Source organism: Camellia sinensis, chromosome 14 (assembly GCF_055761805.1).
Source record: "Camellia sinensis isolate YWXY chromosome 14, ASM5576180v1, whole genome shotgun sequence".
Classification (NCBI taxonomy): domain Eukaryota; kingdom Viridiplantae; phylum Streptophyta; class Magnoliopsida; order Ericales; family Theaceae; genus Camellia; species Camellia sinensis.
This window is the reverse complement of record NC_138974.1, coordinates 48,615,091-48,628,194: the sequence shown is the minus strand read 5'-3', so window position 1 is coordinate 48,628,194 and position 13,104 is coordinate 48,615,091.

Here is a 13,104-nt window from a genome sequence, read left to right as displayed (position 1 = left end):
TTGATTGGTTATCTGAAAATTGAACACTTGCACTTGTAATAATCAGATAACTAAACAGCCAACAGCAAAATAACCCTAAGCAATCCACTGCCTGATTCTTGGACACACAGCCCTTACTCTGTTGGGGATTAATCTGCATACAGCCCATAACACAGCATTCGGTTCATTCTGCACATAGCACACCCCGAACAAACAGCCCAATCTGACAAGACGGAGCTCAAAGATGGAACCGGTTGGAGTCGAAACACGTTCAAATGTAGAGAATGGCACAGGATTCCGAGTGTAAATGATTTTTGAAATCGAATGAGGGTTTTTCAAACCGGGATATCGAGCCTACAACTGAACACAGCGGGGAGGACTCAAATATAGGTACACGACCTAAACACAACGAGACACGCTCGAAAAAGACCTAAAACAAAGGTTGAGGTAAACAAAACCGAAGACACGACATACAGACGCGCTGACGAAGACGGGGGACCTCAGATCACGAGGAGCCAGTTTCTCTAGGCATTGTTTCCCACCCTTTCTGATTTGTGATTCTCACATCACTCGGCTCTCGAGCTCGAATTTTCTCTCAAAACCCTTTTCCTCACTTTTCTCTCAACTTGCACCTCTCTATTCTTCATTCTCTCATTTTTCATCCCTCCCCGGGGTGATTGATGGATAAATAGAAAGGTGTGGGTTCATGCTCGACACCGTTAGCTCACGGCCATTTCTTCTGACGGGTAGAGCGCTCTTCTGGCAAGTACGTCGATGACGGGGGAAAGACAGAACGCCTGGCTCAACTGTGCCCCTAGTTCATCATTTTAACCATTCTTTGTTTTTGCTTTCCATTAAAACAATTTTGATCAAAATGAGAGTCGGATTAACGTACTTGTTCGATTTTTGATTTGAAAACCATGTGAGTCAGACTGTAAGCACTGAAAATTTTCCTTTTTGGGTCCAAGACAATGGTCCAGTTTTGGAAAATGAAATAGTTTTCGAGAAAATAGTCAACCTCAGTAAAAATTTTCAAAAACTATTTTTCAAACGGCCGATGCTTAACAAGCATAGAACTTACTCTTCGAGATGCGCAACCTCGGATCGGAGGCAATGGAAAATTGCCCCTGGTTTAAAGGGGGGGGAGGCAACGGAAAGTTGCCCCTGGTTTGAATGGCGTCTCACGACGGCTCGTGGCAACGGAAAGTTGCCCCTTGTTTGGGATGGTGCCGCAGCAATTCGCAGACAGTCTTCATTGGCGGTGGTCGAACTCTCGGACACAGAGATGACGAAGACGGTCACAACACATATATGGACACAATCACCTTGAAGGGTGTTGGCCACTGGACTTTGGGGATGAAATCGAAACCATTGCATGGACTGAGACGCTATGAAAGCGTTGGGGGCTGGACTTCGCGATGAAGTTGCCTACGTATCCCAAACATGGGAATCAAGCCTTACGTAGTTCCGGTTAAGGTACACTTGGGTATTTTAACCTTCACTTTTTTAGGCTCTCACTTTTGCCAAGGCGCCCAATGCGGGTTTTCGACCTTGCGAGCTTCTTTTCATTTTCTATTTCCTTTTTCTTTCCTTTTTTGCTCTTCCTTTTTTTCTCTCTTCTTTTTTTTTCATTCCTTTTCTTTTCTTCTTTTTTGTCTTTTTTGTATTTTTCTCTTGCTCTAACTTTTGCCTGGGTCGCCCTTCCGGGTTTTCGGCCCAGCGAGCCTCTCAAAGGGTAAAAGTGTAGCAAGTCCATGCCAAATGGTTTTTTGAATTGAAGCCCCTCTGTATCTAAGAGAATGGCTGTTGCAATGATTTATAGGAGAATCCATCCCGGTTACTCCACGAGCTTCTTCCGGCGAGATCTACTCCTTCTGATTCGGCTTTGATGCTTCTTGATCGAAGGCTACTTCAAAACTGGCCACACGGGCCTTTCATGACGTTTGTTCGTTGAACTTTCTGAACGTTCTGAACGGGTTCAAAGTCGGAAAACAAATGGGTTGAATCTTGAGGCTGAGAGCGATCCTAGGCTACGCGACCTCAAGAGGGATTCCACACAAGTCTTGACAGGGCCGCGCAAAACATTTGCTTTTGAAAGTTTTTAAGAAAGCGGCAAATCGCTCGCGCCGAAGATAGTGTGGAACCAATCTGGATCAGGCCAGGATCCTTCTCAGTACTCATGCCGACAAGCATGATTTCACTCATTAAAGGGCTTAGCACGCCTCTCTTTCTCTCAAAATGATCAAAATTTTGCAAAACCCGAGGAATTCCTTCCTCTTCGTTTTCATCACCGCAGTGTTCAAAAGGTTTGTTTTTTGGAAAACTTAGGTTAATGCAATGAGTTTGGCGCGCAGGAGAGCAGGCGAGATGTACTGTCAGCCCAATCAAATTCTCTGGCCCTTATGCTGAAAGCAAGCATGAAGTTGAGATAGCAACAGCTGTTTCATTCGGATTTGATTGGTGTAACTGGCTCCTTGGCAGAAACAGACTCAAAACAAAAATAGATAATAACAAAATGGCGTTCGGGACAACAACCCCAGAATCACCTAGTATTATATACAAAGGGGACTGACTCGATACAACATGACAGACCCTTAAGCAAAAGACTGACTCAAGACAGAGAGACAGACTCAAAACAAAAGACTGACTCAATATCCAAGCCAGGATTTACAAAACTCGGTTTCACCGATGCTCAAAAAAATGCGTGCCAGACGCTACATCCAAAATATACCAAATGTCGCCCGCAGGCGGTCCACTTCACATACTCGCAGTATCTGAGCCCTCGAAATCCAACAACTGGGTGGTGACAGACTTGGCCGAGGTGGGTGGGAGGATAACCTTGTTGTCGATCAAATCCTGCACTTCATGACGAAGGCGGGAACATCCATCGGTACTGTGACCGGACTGTTGGTGGTACGCGCAGTACAAGGTAGCATCATGCGTGGGAGGGAGATTCTTCGGGAGTGGCCGAGGCTCCAAAGGCTTAAGATGCCCATTCTTCGCCAATATTAGCAATGCCCTAGACAAAGGCATGTGGAGGTCATGAAAGACCCTGCGCCCTCGGGGCAGGTACTTTGAAGTTTGAGGATTCTTGCCAAATGCGCTAGCGAAAGGATCGGCTGGCGCTGCCTTGGCTTTTTGAACCTTTCCCGGTGCAGGGTTGGGAACTACAGGAATTGTCTGGGCATGACGGGGCCCATCCCGATTTTCTACCTGGCTTGAATTGCCTTTGATCGGAGCGGGGAAAGCATCATCCACAGCTTTGATCACAATCGCGGATGTTTGTTGCTTGTTCATCCCTCTGACTTTCAGAGCCTCGACTGCCCACAGCAGCTGTTCAATAGGGTCGGCGTCTACCTTTGCCTTGTCTTTTCCTCTGGCCTCAGCCTGATCAAGGGTCTGGGTCGGTGCTGGTATGTCACGGCTGTAGCTGGAAGCCACCTCTGGCTGGCTGAGCTCTATCACAATCCGCCCCAGTAGCGGGGGCTCCTGTGGTACGAAACTCCCGGCATACGGCGCTGCTGGCGGTGAAGCCGACATTCCATAGGCCAGATCGGCCACGGACCTCTGGAGGTCCCCTATCATTCCCATCAATTCAAAGGTGGTGGCCTCACGAACCTGATATAACTGGGGAGCCCAGACCGGGTGCACAACGGGCGACCTGGGTGGGTGTGACATACTGATGCTGGCCTCACTCTGCGGAGCGGTCCCCTGCTCCAATGCAGCCGTCATAACCACAACTTCTTCTGAATTTTGTGCCGCCATAAATCCTGCCTCAGCAAGGGGAGACACTGGCTATTCTGTATCAACTCTGCCACTCTCTGAACTGAAAGGAAAAACAGGCAGCATTTCAGTCCAAACTGATCAAACACGGGCGTAGCCAAACAACTGTACCCTACTACTGATCACTGTTCCCAGATTTCTGTTCCCAAAATACTGAATCTGATACCCGCGGATAACTGATTCCTGATAACTGATTCTCAACAATATTGATTCTGGTGCCCTCGGGCCCGATACTCAAACTCGCAAACTGGTATATGCGTTCCTGTAGAGATACACTCTAAAAGCACATAGCAAGTAAGAGAGAGCCAAAACACCCCTATGTTGGGGTAGGGTTTCCCTGTCCTATTTTGTCAGGAACTAGGGTTTCACTACGCACGCAACGGTTTTCAAACAACCTAACATCGGGTAAGCAACCTGTCCTAACTTGGAATGGTCACTATGGATCCGAACATGTACTAGGTCGAATGGTCAAAAGGGGTGCCTCGGTAAACCGGGGTTTGTGTTCCCATGCTGTCAGAGCCCATAGCCGGTCAGCCTTATGGACATGCCTTGACAAGACAAGCCTCCGGCAAACCGTTCAGGAATGGCAGATGGCAAACACTGTGTTCCTAGGCGCACCAATGCACATGCAATGCAAAGAAACACATAAATGAAGTCAAAACAGGATATCATGAGTTCGAGTCAAGCTCTCTGAAAATCCCCAGCAGAGTCGCCAGAAACTGTAGACGCGTCCCGTGGAGGGGGACCTTCGCTGCTACAGTTCGGACTCGCGATTTTTTGTTGTCGCGGTTCTTAATCTGAACCAAAGAGTCCAAATCTGGCAAATCGTTTTGAGAAACAGATTTTTGAAAAAGTAGTGCCAAACATGGACTGCTTTGCCAGATACAGAGTCGCCACCTGAATATTTTTAAAATGGGGAAATTTAGGAAACCTTGACTCGGTGCCGAAGGCCGCATGTCCGTCATCACCGGAGTTGTCTCGGCTCGGGAGCTTGGGTACGATCGGGGAAGGTCAGCTATGAGCACCCCCTTTCGCCCGGTCCGAAGACCGGCCTCTACTAACCATGATATCCGATTTTGAAAACGTTATGTGTTCTTATTCCAATTATTAGCCTAGAATTACTATGTTATGCGCACAGCAAACAAGTATAGACTAGATTGCCTAATTTGGAAAGAAACATTGCATATCCGTTTGTTTTGAGAATGCTTTGGAATTTGCTACTCGCAAGTAGGCTAAAACACGGATTTCAATGAGTTTTTCCAACTCAAACAATCCAACCATCACCCACAGGCATTTTAAACAGTTTATCATATAAGCATTTAGCCGCATGGCAAGCATACTGTCATGGCAACATTCACACGCATGTGGGATGCTAAAGCATAAATACTTACATCGTACTTTGTGCCAAAACAGTAAACTAGTTAGCAAACATGCATGTCCTAGTTCATGTTAAATTGCCTAATGCAACATATACAAGATGCAATTAGATAGGCTCGGCTAACCTAAGCATGGCATATGAAATGCGGTCAACTGCCACATATTCAATTTGTGAATTGAAGTACAAATGCAGTTAGCGTGATGTACCGAGCCTAATGCATGCAATACAAATGGATGGATGCACGCATACATAGCATAAGGTATGAAAGGGGCATAGCAATGTATCTGCACAGATATATGCATGTCTCGATCCTCGTGCCACCAATCACGCATACCGAGGCATGATGGCCGAGGAGTCGAAATGCACAACTCAATATAGGATGAATGCACATGAAACTACAGCTAAAACCTAACTCCATCATGGATAATCCGGAGTGTCGGTGATTGGGGAATTGAGACACGTTCCGTCACTCGGAGTACGAAATGTACCTCGTTTTTCGTGCCCGGGCTAACTCCTATTCCGGACACAATGCAATATGCATGATATGTATGAATGCAACTAAGATACAATCCTAACATACGCAATGCTATGGGAATGAGATGCCTCGAAATGCGTGCACACGGGCACACAAACCGAGGCGATGATATGTGTCTCGAAATACGTGCACGCGGGCACGCAAACCGAGGCGATGATATGTGTCTCGAAATACGTGCACGCGGGCACGCAAACTGAGGCGATGATATGTGTCTCGAAATACGTGCACACGGTCACGCAAACCGAGGCGATGATATGTGTCTCGAAATACGTGCACACGGTCACGCAAACCGAGGCAATGATATGTGTCTCGAAATACGTGCACGTGGGCACGCAAATCGAGGCGATAATATGTGTCTCGAAATACGTGCACACGGGCACACAAACCGAGGCGATGATATGTGTCTCAAAATACGTGCACGCGGGCACGCAAACCGAGGCAATGGCAAAATGTGATGTAATGACATGGAAATGACAAATGGGCTTATACCAACATGAGTGAGCCTCAGCCACACTTACATAGGATGCCGGCGGATAAAAATGAGGTGCCTCGAAATGCGTGCACACGGGCACGCAAACCGAGGCAATGATAAAATGTAATGAAATGACATGGAAATGACAAATGGGCTTATACCAACATGAGTGAGCCTCAGCCACACTCACATAGGATGCCGGCGGATAAAAATAAGGTGCCTCGAAATGCGTGCACACGGGCACGCAAACCGAGGCAATGATAAAATGTAATGAAATGACATGGAAATGACAAATGGGCTTATACCAACATGAGTGAGCCTCAGCCGCACTCACATAGGATGCCGGCGGATAAAAATGAGGTCCCTCGAAATGCGTGCACACGGGCACGCAAACCGAGGCAATGATAAGATATGATGCAACATGGAAAAAATGATATGCAAGCATGCTAATGGAATTTCAGCAACAAAATATGGGGGAAAACAGTCCCGAAATGAAGCGAAATGATATGAAATGCAAGGAAATGTCCCGAAATGCCAATTTAGGCACCCGAAATGGCCTATAGCTATGCTAAACATGCACAATATGGACATGCAATGCAAAGACAGAAGCTAGACAGTCCCAAAAGATGCAATTTCACAGTTATAAACATGGCCAAACAGCAAGCATAGGTAGGGAAAAAAAACATACAAGAATAGGGGCCAAGAGAGGGGTAAAGAAGCAAGTGGTATAAGCTAAAACCAAACTGAAAAATTTCCTTCTACAACACTGAAGATGGACCAAAAATATGAACATTTACAGTATATGACAGCCTCAAAATCAGTATACAAATATGCTAAAAATGTGATGCAAAACAAGGCTCAAAAGGTGCTATAACATGAAGTATATAAAATAATCACCAAACAGAAAAAAAAATGTGAATGAAACATGAAGTATAGGCCAAAATAAGACCACTTTCAGTTCGGACCAAGGTCCAAAAACAGAAGCAAAGAGGGCTGCCAATTTATGCAAAAATGGGGCCAAATAAGGGATATAACTACAAGTGACACATGGAAACACCAAACAATGTTGAGCCCTTCTCCAATGTTGAAGAGGGGCTCAAAATAAGCCTCATATCAGTTTACAACATGCTCAAAAACAGATTGCTCATGGGTCAAAAATAGCATGCAAAACTATGACATACAAGAGGATCAATGAAGCAAGTGTGTTATGGAGGGCTCAAACAGGGTTGAGCCCTTAATCAAAAGTGAAGATGAGCTCAAAATATGGCCCTTTTCAGTTAGGGCCGGAGCTTGAAACAAAAAGGAAGTGGGGCTTAGAAATAGATCAAGAAAAAGGGTCAAAAGGGTAAAAGTATTACTTACCCTTGAAGATTCAAACTTTTGTTGCTTCTTGGATGGATTTGCAGCTTCTTGAGCCTCTGAGAAACCTTCCTTGTTGCTGGAAATGAGATGGTGGTGGTAGAGCTTGGTGGTGTAGAAGGAATAATGGTTAGGGACTTAGGGTTTTTTCAAGAATTGAGAAGGAAGAAGATGGAGTTGGCTATGGAAGCTTGAAGGAGAGTTTTTCTAACCTCTCTAATGCATGTTGGCAGCTGGTTATATGGACCAAAAGGAGGGTGTAAAGGTGGGGCATAAAGGAGAGCAAAATTCCCCCAAAAGGGTCCCCCCGGATGTAGATATTTTTGGGAGAAAACCAAGGCACAGCTGGAATGCACTCAACCTGAAGAAGCAGGCCGGCCTATCACTTTTGCTCCAGGTGGCCGGCCGGCCACTTAACATAGCCGGCCGGCTAAATCAAAGAAAAAAATGGACGGCCGGCCAGAAAAAGTGGCCGGTCACCCCCTAGGATGAAGCCCCAGAAGTTAGCTTTCCAATGGCGCAAACCTTGCATTAAAATTCCTCCTGTAGAAAAAGTTATGCCCCTTTCCGTGAAGCCGCGCAGATTCAGTCCAAGCGGACTTCAACCAACCACATCTCTCCCCCCCGGACTTGGACTTGGGAGATTCTTGAGTGCAAAATGAAGCCCCGGAAGTAAGCTTTCCAATGGTGGTGGCCTCATAACTTAATTCCTCTTGTGCAAAGAGTTACGCCCGTTTCGGTGAAGCCGCGCAGCTTTTTCTCCTTCCCGGATTCATGCTGAACCACTTTTGACCAAAAAGAAGTTGGCTTTTCGGCAAAATTACTGGCCTCCCACCAACTTTTGGTGTCCTCCCATGTGTGTAGATCACATATATGTGGTTTGGGGTTGGCAACAGTGACTCCAGGGTGTTCAACATTGCATTTGAAGAGGAGGGGCAAAAATGGAAAGAAAAATTAATGGCCGGCCATAAACTTTTAGGATCCTCCCAAGTGTGTAGATCACAAATATGTGGTTGAAAGTTGGCAATACTAACCCTAGGGTGTTCAACATTAGCCCGGAAGAGAGGGGTAAAAAAGTAATTTTACAATTACTGGCCGGCCATGGGTTTTTAGGGTCCTCCCAGGTGTGTAGATCACAAATATGTGGTTGAAAGTTGGCAACACTAACCCTAGGGTGTTCAACATTAGCCCGGAAGTTGGAAAAACGGGCGCCGGGAGGCTCCGGAGGAGAGATAACTAGTTGCTGCAACAATTACTAGCCTTCCACCCTTCCATGACCTTCCTAGTGATGAAACAGAGGTACCTGCCAAAAATGAGCAAAAACCGATGCAAAACGAATGTTCGGGGGCCAAAACACGCAGTTCGGGGCCCCGGAAACTGCCCGTTAAACACCGAAAGTGGCGCTCGGCCACGAAGTGGGTTTCTCAGACCCCAGTGTCCCTCAAAAGGGATAAAATAAGATGTATGCCAAAAATCAGAGCAAACGGAGATGGTTAGGCGGTCCCGAACCGAGGCACACGGCCTGACGGCTCCGAAAACCGGGAACCGGGCTCCGAAATGGGCAAAATGGCCTACGGCCACCAAATGTAGCCCACGGCCACTGAGAGATGGTCTACGAGACCTCTCCCTCCCCTCAGGAAAAGAAACAGAGAAAACCGAGTCTGGTTCGCAAACCGAGGCAAGGCACCGAAGAAGGTCCGGAAGTCCGGAGGCGGGGCTCGCAGCCGCGACTCTGAAATTTCTGAACGAGCACATTATGCAATATCACCAAGTGCTCAACTGGTGACGTCTGAGTCTCAAGGTCGGTCAAAAATGGGGTGTCTACAGTATGCTAAATTAAACGTGCCCTAATCTACCATCATAAGCAGGTAAATAAAAGGGAAGAAAGAAGTGAGGTTGGAAGACATACACACCACCCACACGCACTTATTACAGATTTGCCCTCACTCGGAGGGACCAAATAAATATTACAAATAATTAACTACGCAAGCTAATTAAATATTACAAACTGCCTAATCAACTAAGCAAAATAGCTTAAGCTAAGAAAACAGGAAATACGCCTCGGGAAACGCGCCGCCATGCATAGGCTGCCTCTGTTTTCCTTCCTTCACTCCTCTGGAGGCTGTCAAAACCTCAGGACTGCATCCCTGGACACTGGGGAGTGTCACCGGCTGAGTGGAATTACCACCGGCAGTGGTGTGTGGCCATCGACACAAAATGAAGCTGTCGGCAGAGAAATTGTTGCCGGTCGGCACCTTACACTGCCGATCGGCAGAGTGTTCCTGCAGAATCTGCAAATGACAGCAATAGAGGGCAAGGCAAAGCATGGCAGCACAATTCAAGGCATATATGCACCAACCATGTCCCTTATCATGATAATGACTCAAAGGGGCATGTGCCTCGATTCTCGGACCACCAATCACGCATTTCCATGCATGATGGCCCAAAGAACCAAGTATGCAACTTTGATTTCAAATGCAATGCAAACCAATCAAACCAAACAAGGCCCAATTCCTATCATCAAGTCAAGGAACAAGGCATGCATGCAAGATGCAATGCAACCTAAGCATACAAGCTAAGGATGCAACATGGCATAGGGGCAAGCTTATGCAAGCATACAAGCATACCTATGGCAATGCAAATAGATGAAAAGATGGACTTAAACATGAATTAGGCAGCTCTAAATGGGCCTAAAACAGTAGCCAAAATGCCCAAAAATGGAGGCTAAACACACATGCACACATACACATGTTATGGTCCAAACCTTAGGCACAAATTAAACAACCCTCAAACACATTTGAAAGGGGGAATCATGGACTAATTAGAATGCAACATAAGCATTGAAATCATGCTAAAACATGGTGCCAAACCAAGCAATAAATCAAGCCAAGCATGCAACAAATGGCCCAAATGCTCAAAGCAAATCAATAGAGTATTGAACTACACTTAGCAAGACCAAACATGGCATGAACTCATTGACCAAAAACAGAGTTTTGGGATATTAATACAAGGCCTAAGGACCACTTAGATGGCATCCAAATGACTCAAAAACAAAGGCATGCATAATGGTCAAAACATGGACCATGAGATGACAACCTTACAAGGCATTAAAGGGACATCAAATGCAAGCTCTCAAGCATACAATAAGGTCTGAAATGGCATGGTAGATGGTCCCAAATCACCAAAACAATGCAAGGATAGCATGCTATACATTCACATACTTAAGGCCAACAAGCCGGAATGCAAAGGGGCTATATGATGCATGCCAAATTCGACCCAAACAACCTAGGACAGACCTAGAACATGGCAAAACATGCACAAAATCTTCACGAGACTAAGCCTAAAACATGCTCCAACAAAGGCTAACAACCTAAGGCACATTGAGGCAATAACATGGCATTACAAGGCAACTATGCTAAGCATGCATGGAGTACCAAAACCAACTTAAAATCATGTTATATTATGGATATATAAGCATGAAAAACAGCCTAAACATACTCAACACACACTCAAGCATAGGCTCTCTTAAGAGGCCAAAATATGCCCTTTTCAAGGACAACAAGGAGAGGGGGTGGCCCTCTCCTTCTTGGGACTTCAAGGCATCATCTTCACCACTGAAATCCCTCAAGATTTCAGTGGTGAAGAGACCCCAACACCAAAATCCCGGAGCTAGCACAAAATGGCTCAAAATGAGGCCTTTCAAGGACTAAGAGGGGTCAACCACCCTCAAACAACAAAACACTCTTAATAAACAATAAAGAGGGCCTAAAAATAGAACTTTTTTATGTTATACAATAAGCACAAAAATAGCTCTAAGATAGGTAGAAAATCAATGCAAAAATGGGGAATATAAAGTCAAAATTGTTACCCTTGAAGACTTTCTTCACAAATGGTGGACCAGCTGGTTCTTCAAGCTCAAAACCACTCAAGAACACCAAGAACAACCCTTTAGAACCTCAGTAGCTAAAGGAAGGTGAAACACTATGTGTTTGTGTGCAATAGTAAGACACAAACACACTAAAACACACACAAGAGGGAAAAAGAGAGAGATAAGGTGTAACAAACCCTAACCCTAGATCTCAAACCCTAACAATGGCTGTCTAAGCTCTCAAAATATCTCAAAATGTCTAACCTCTCCAGCCAAGAGACCTCTCTCTCTCTATATGGCACTTCTTGTCTTGTAAAGCTTACAAGACAAGCTTCATAAGAGGGAGATCCCTCCATACACGTGTATGGAGGGGAGCAAAAGCAAGACAGCTGTCTTAAAATATCTGCTAAAGCAAATGCACAGTAATCGACCGGCCAAAAATGCCATCTTGGCCAAAAGAGTGCCGGCCGGCACTAAAAAGTGCTGACCGGCAACAAATAGTGCCGGCCGGCAATATACATTGCCGGTGGCAGCAAAAACCAGCAGGTGGCCTCTAGCCACTGCCGGTGGTGGGTGGGGATGGTCTACAAGCCCTACCCTGCCCTTCCAAGGCAAAACACAAGTGTTTGGTGCAAAACCAGACACTAAACGGTCGAGTTCGGAGATCCTGAGGCAAGGCACGCGAGCCGAGGCCTCCGGGAACTCCAAACGAACACAAACATGGATGATCACCGAGTGTTCAAACGGTGACGTCCAAGTCTTGAGGACGGTCAAAAATGGGGTGTCTACAGATGGGGTCTTCATGATTACTCATAGGTGGGACGAATTTGTCAACGAGCACCATTTGGAAGCCATGGACACGATTAAGTTCTACAAAGTTGTTCGGCCTTTACACCACACGCACTTCCGTATTGAATGTGTGAAAAGAGAGGGGGCTGCTAGGACTAGTCAGACTTATGCAAAGGATGGCAAAAGGGGGATGTCGAAGATATAGATTTGGCAGAAAGAAAGGTGGTGGTGGTGGTGGTGGTGGAGGGTCCAGTCATTATGGTGGTAGACGCGGAAAGTGGAATACAATGTGCTGTTGGACATGGAAAAACCAGCCTAGGGGGCGGGAAAGAGCAGTTATGATCCTGGAAGAAGTCTTGCAAGTGACAGTACTTGGGAGGAAATGATATGGAAAAAGGATAGGGAAAAAAATTCCCTTCTATGTTTTCCTTCTTACTTCAAATAACACTGTATTGAATGGTATTGAAGCATTCTTAAGAAATGATATGAAGCCTTGACAAGAAGAAAGAAAATGATATCTGGAAATAAATAATAAAAAAAATTCTCACATAGTTTTACCATATTTTTCTTTACATTATTGCTGCTGGAAATGAAGAAACAGACCCAATTAATTGGAACATGAAAGTTTACATTTAGATTGCTAAGACGTCTGCATAATGTGCGTTTGTAATTGTAGACACCCCATTTTTGACCGCCCTTAAGACTTGGGCGTTACTGATGGTTTACTTGGTGGAGACAGGTGTGCAGGGGAAATGTTCAGTTTCTTCGGCAAGGAGAGAGGCAAATCCTTCAAAACACTTTGTTTAGGAGTTTGGAGTTGAAGAAGAAAGGAAAGGAGAGGAGAAAACTAATTTCGGAGAAGTTCGGCATGAATCCGGGTAGAAGCGAGTTGAGCAGCCCTCGCTGAATCGGGCTTATTTGTCTGTACGCTTGGAGTTTAG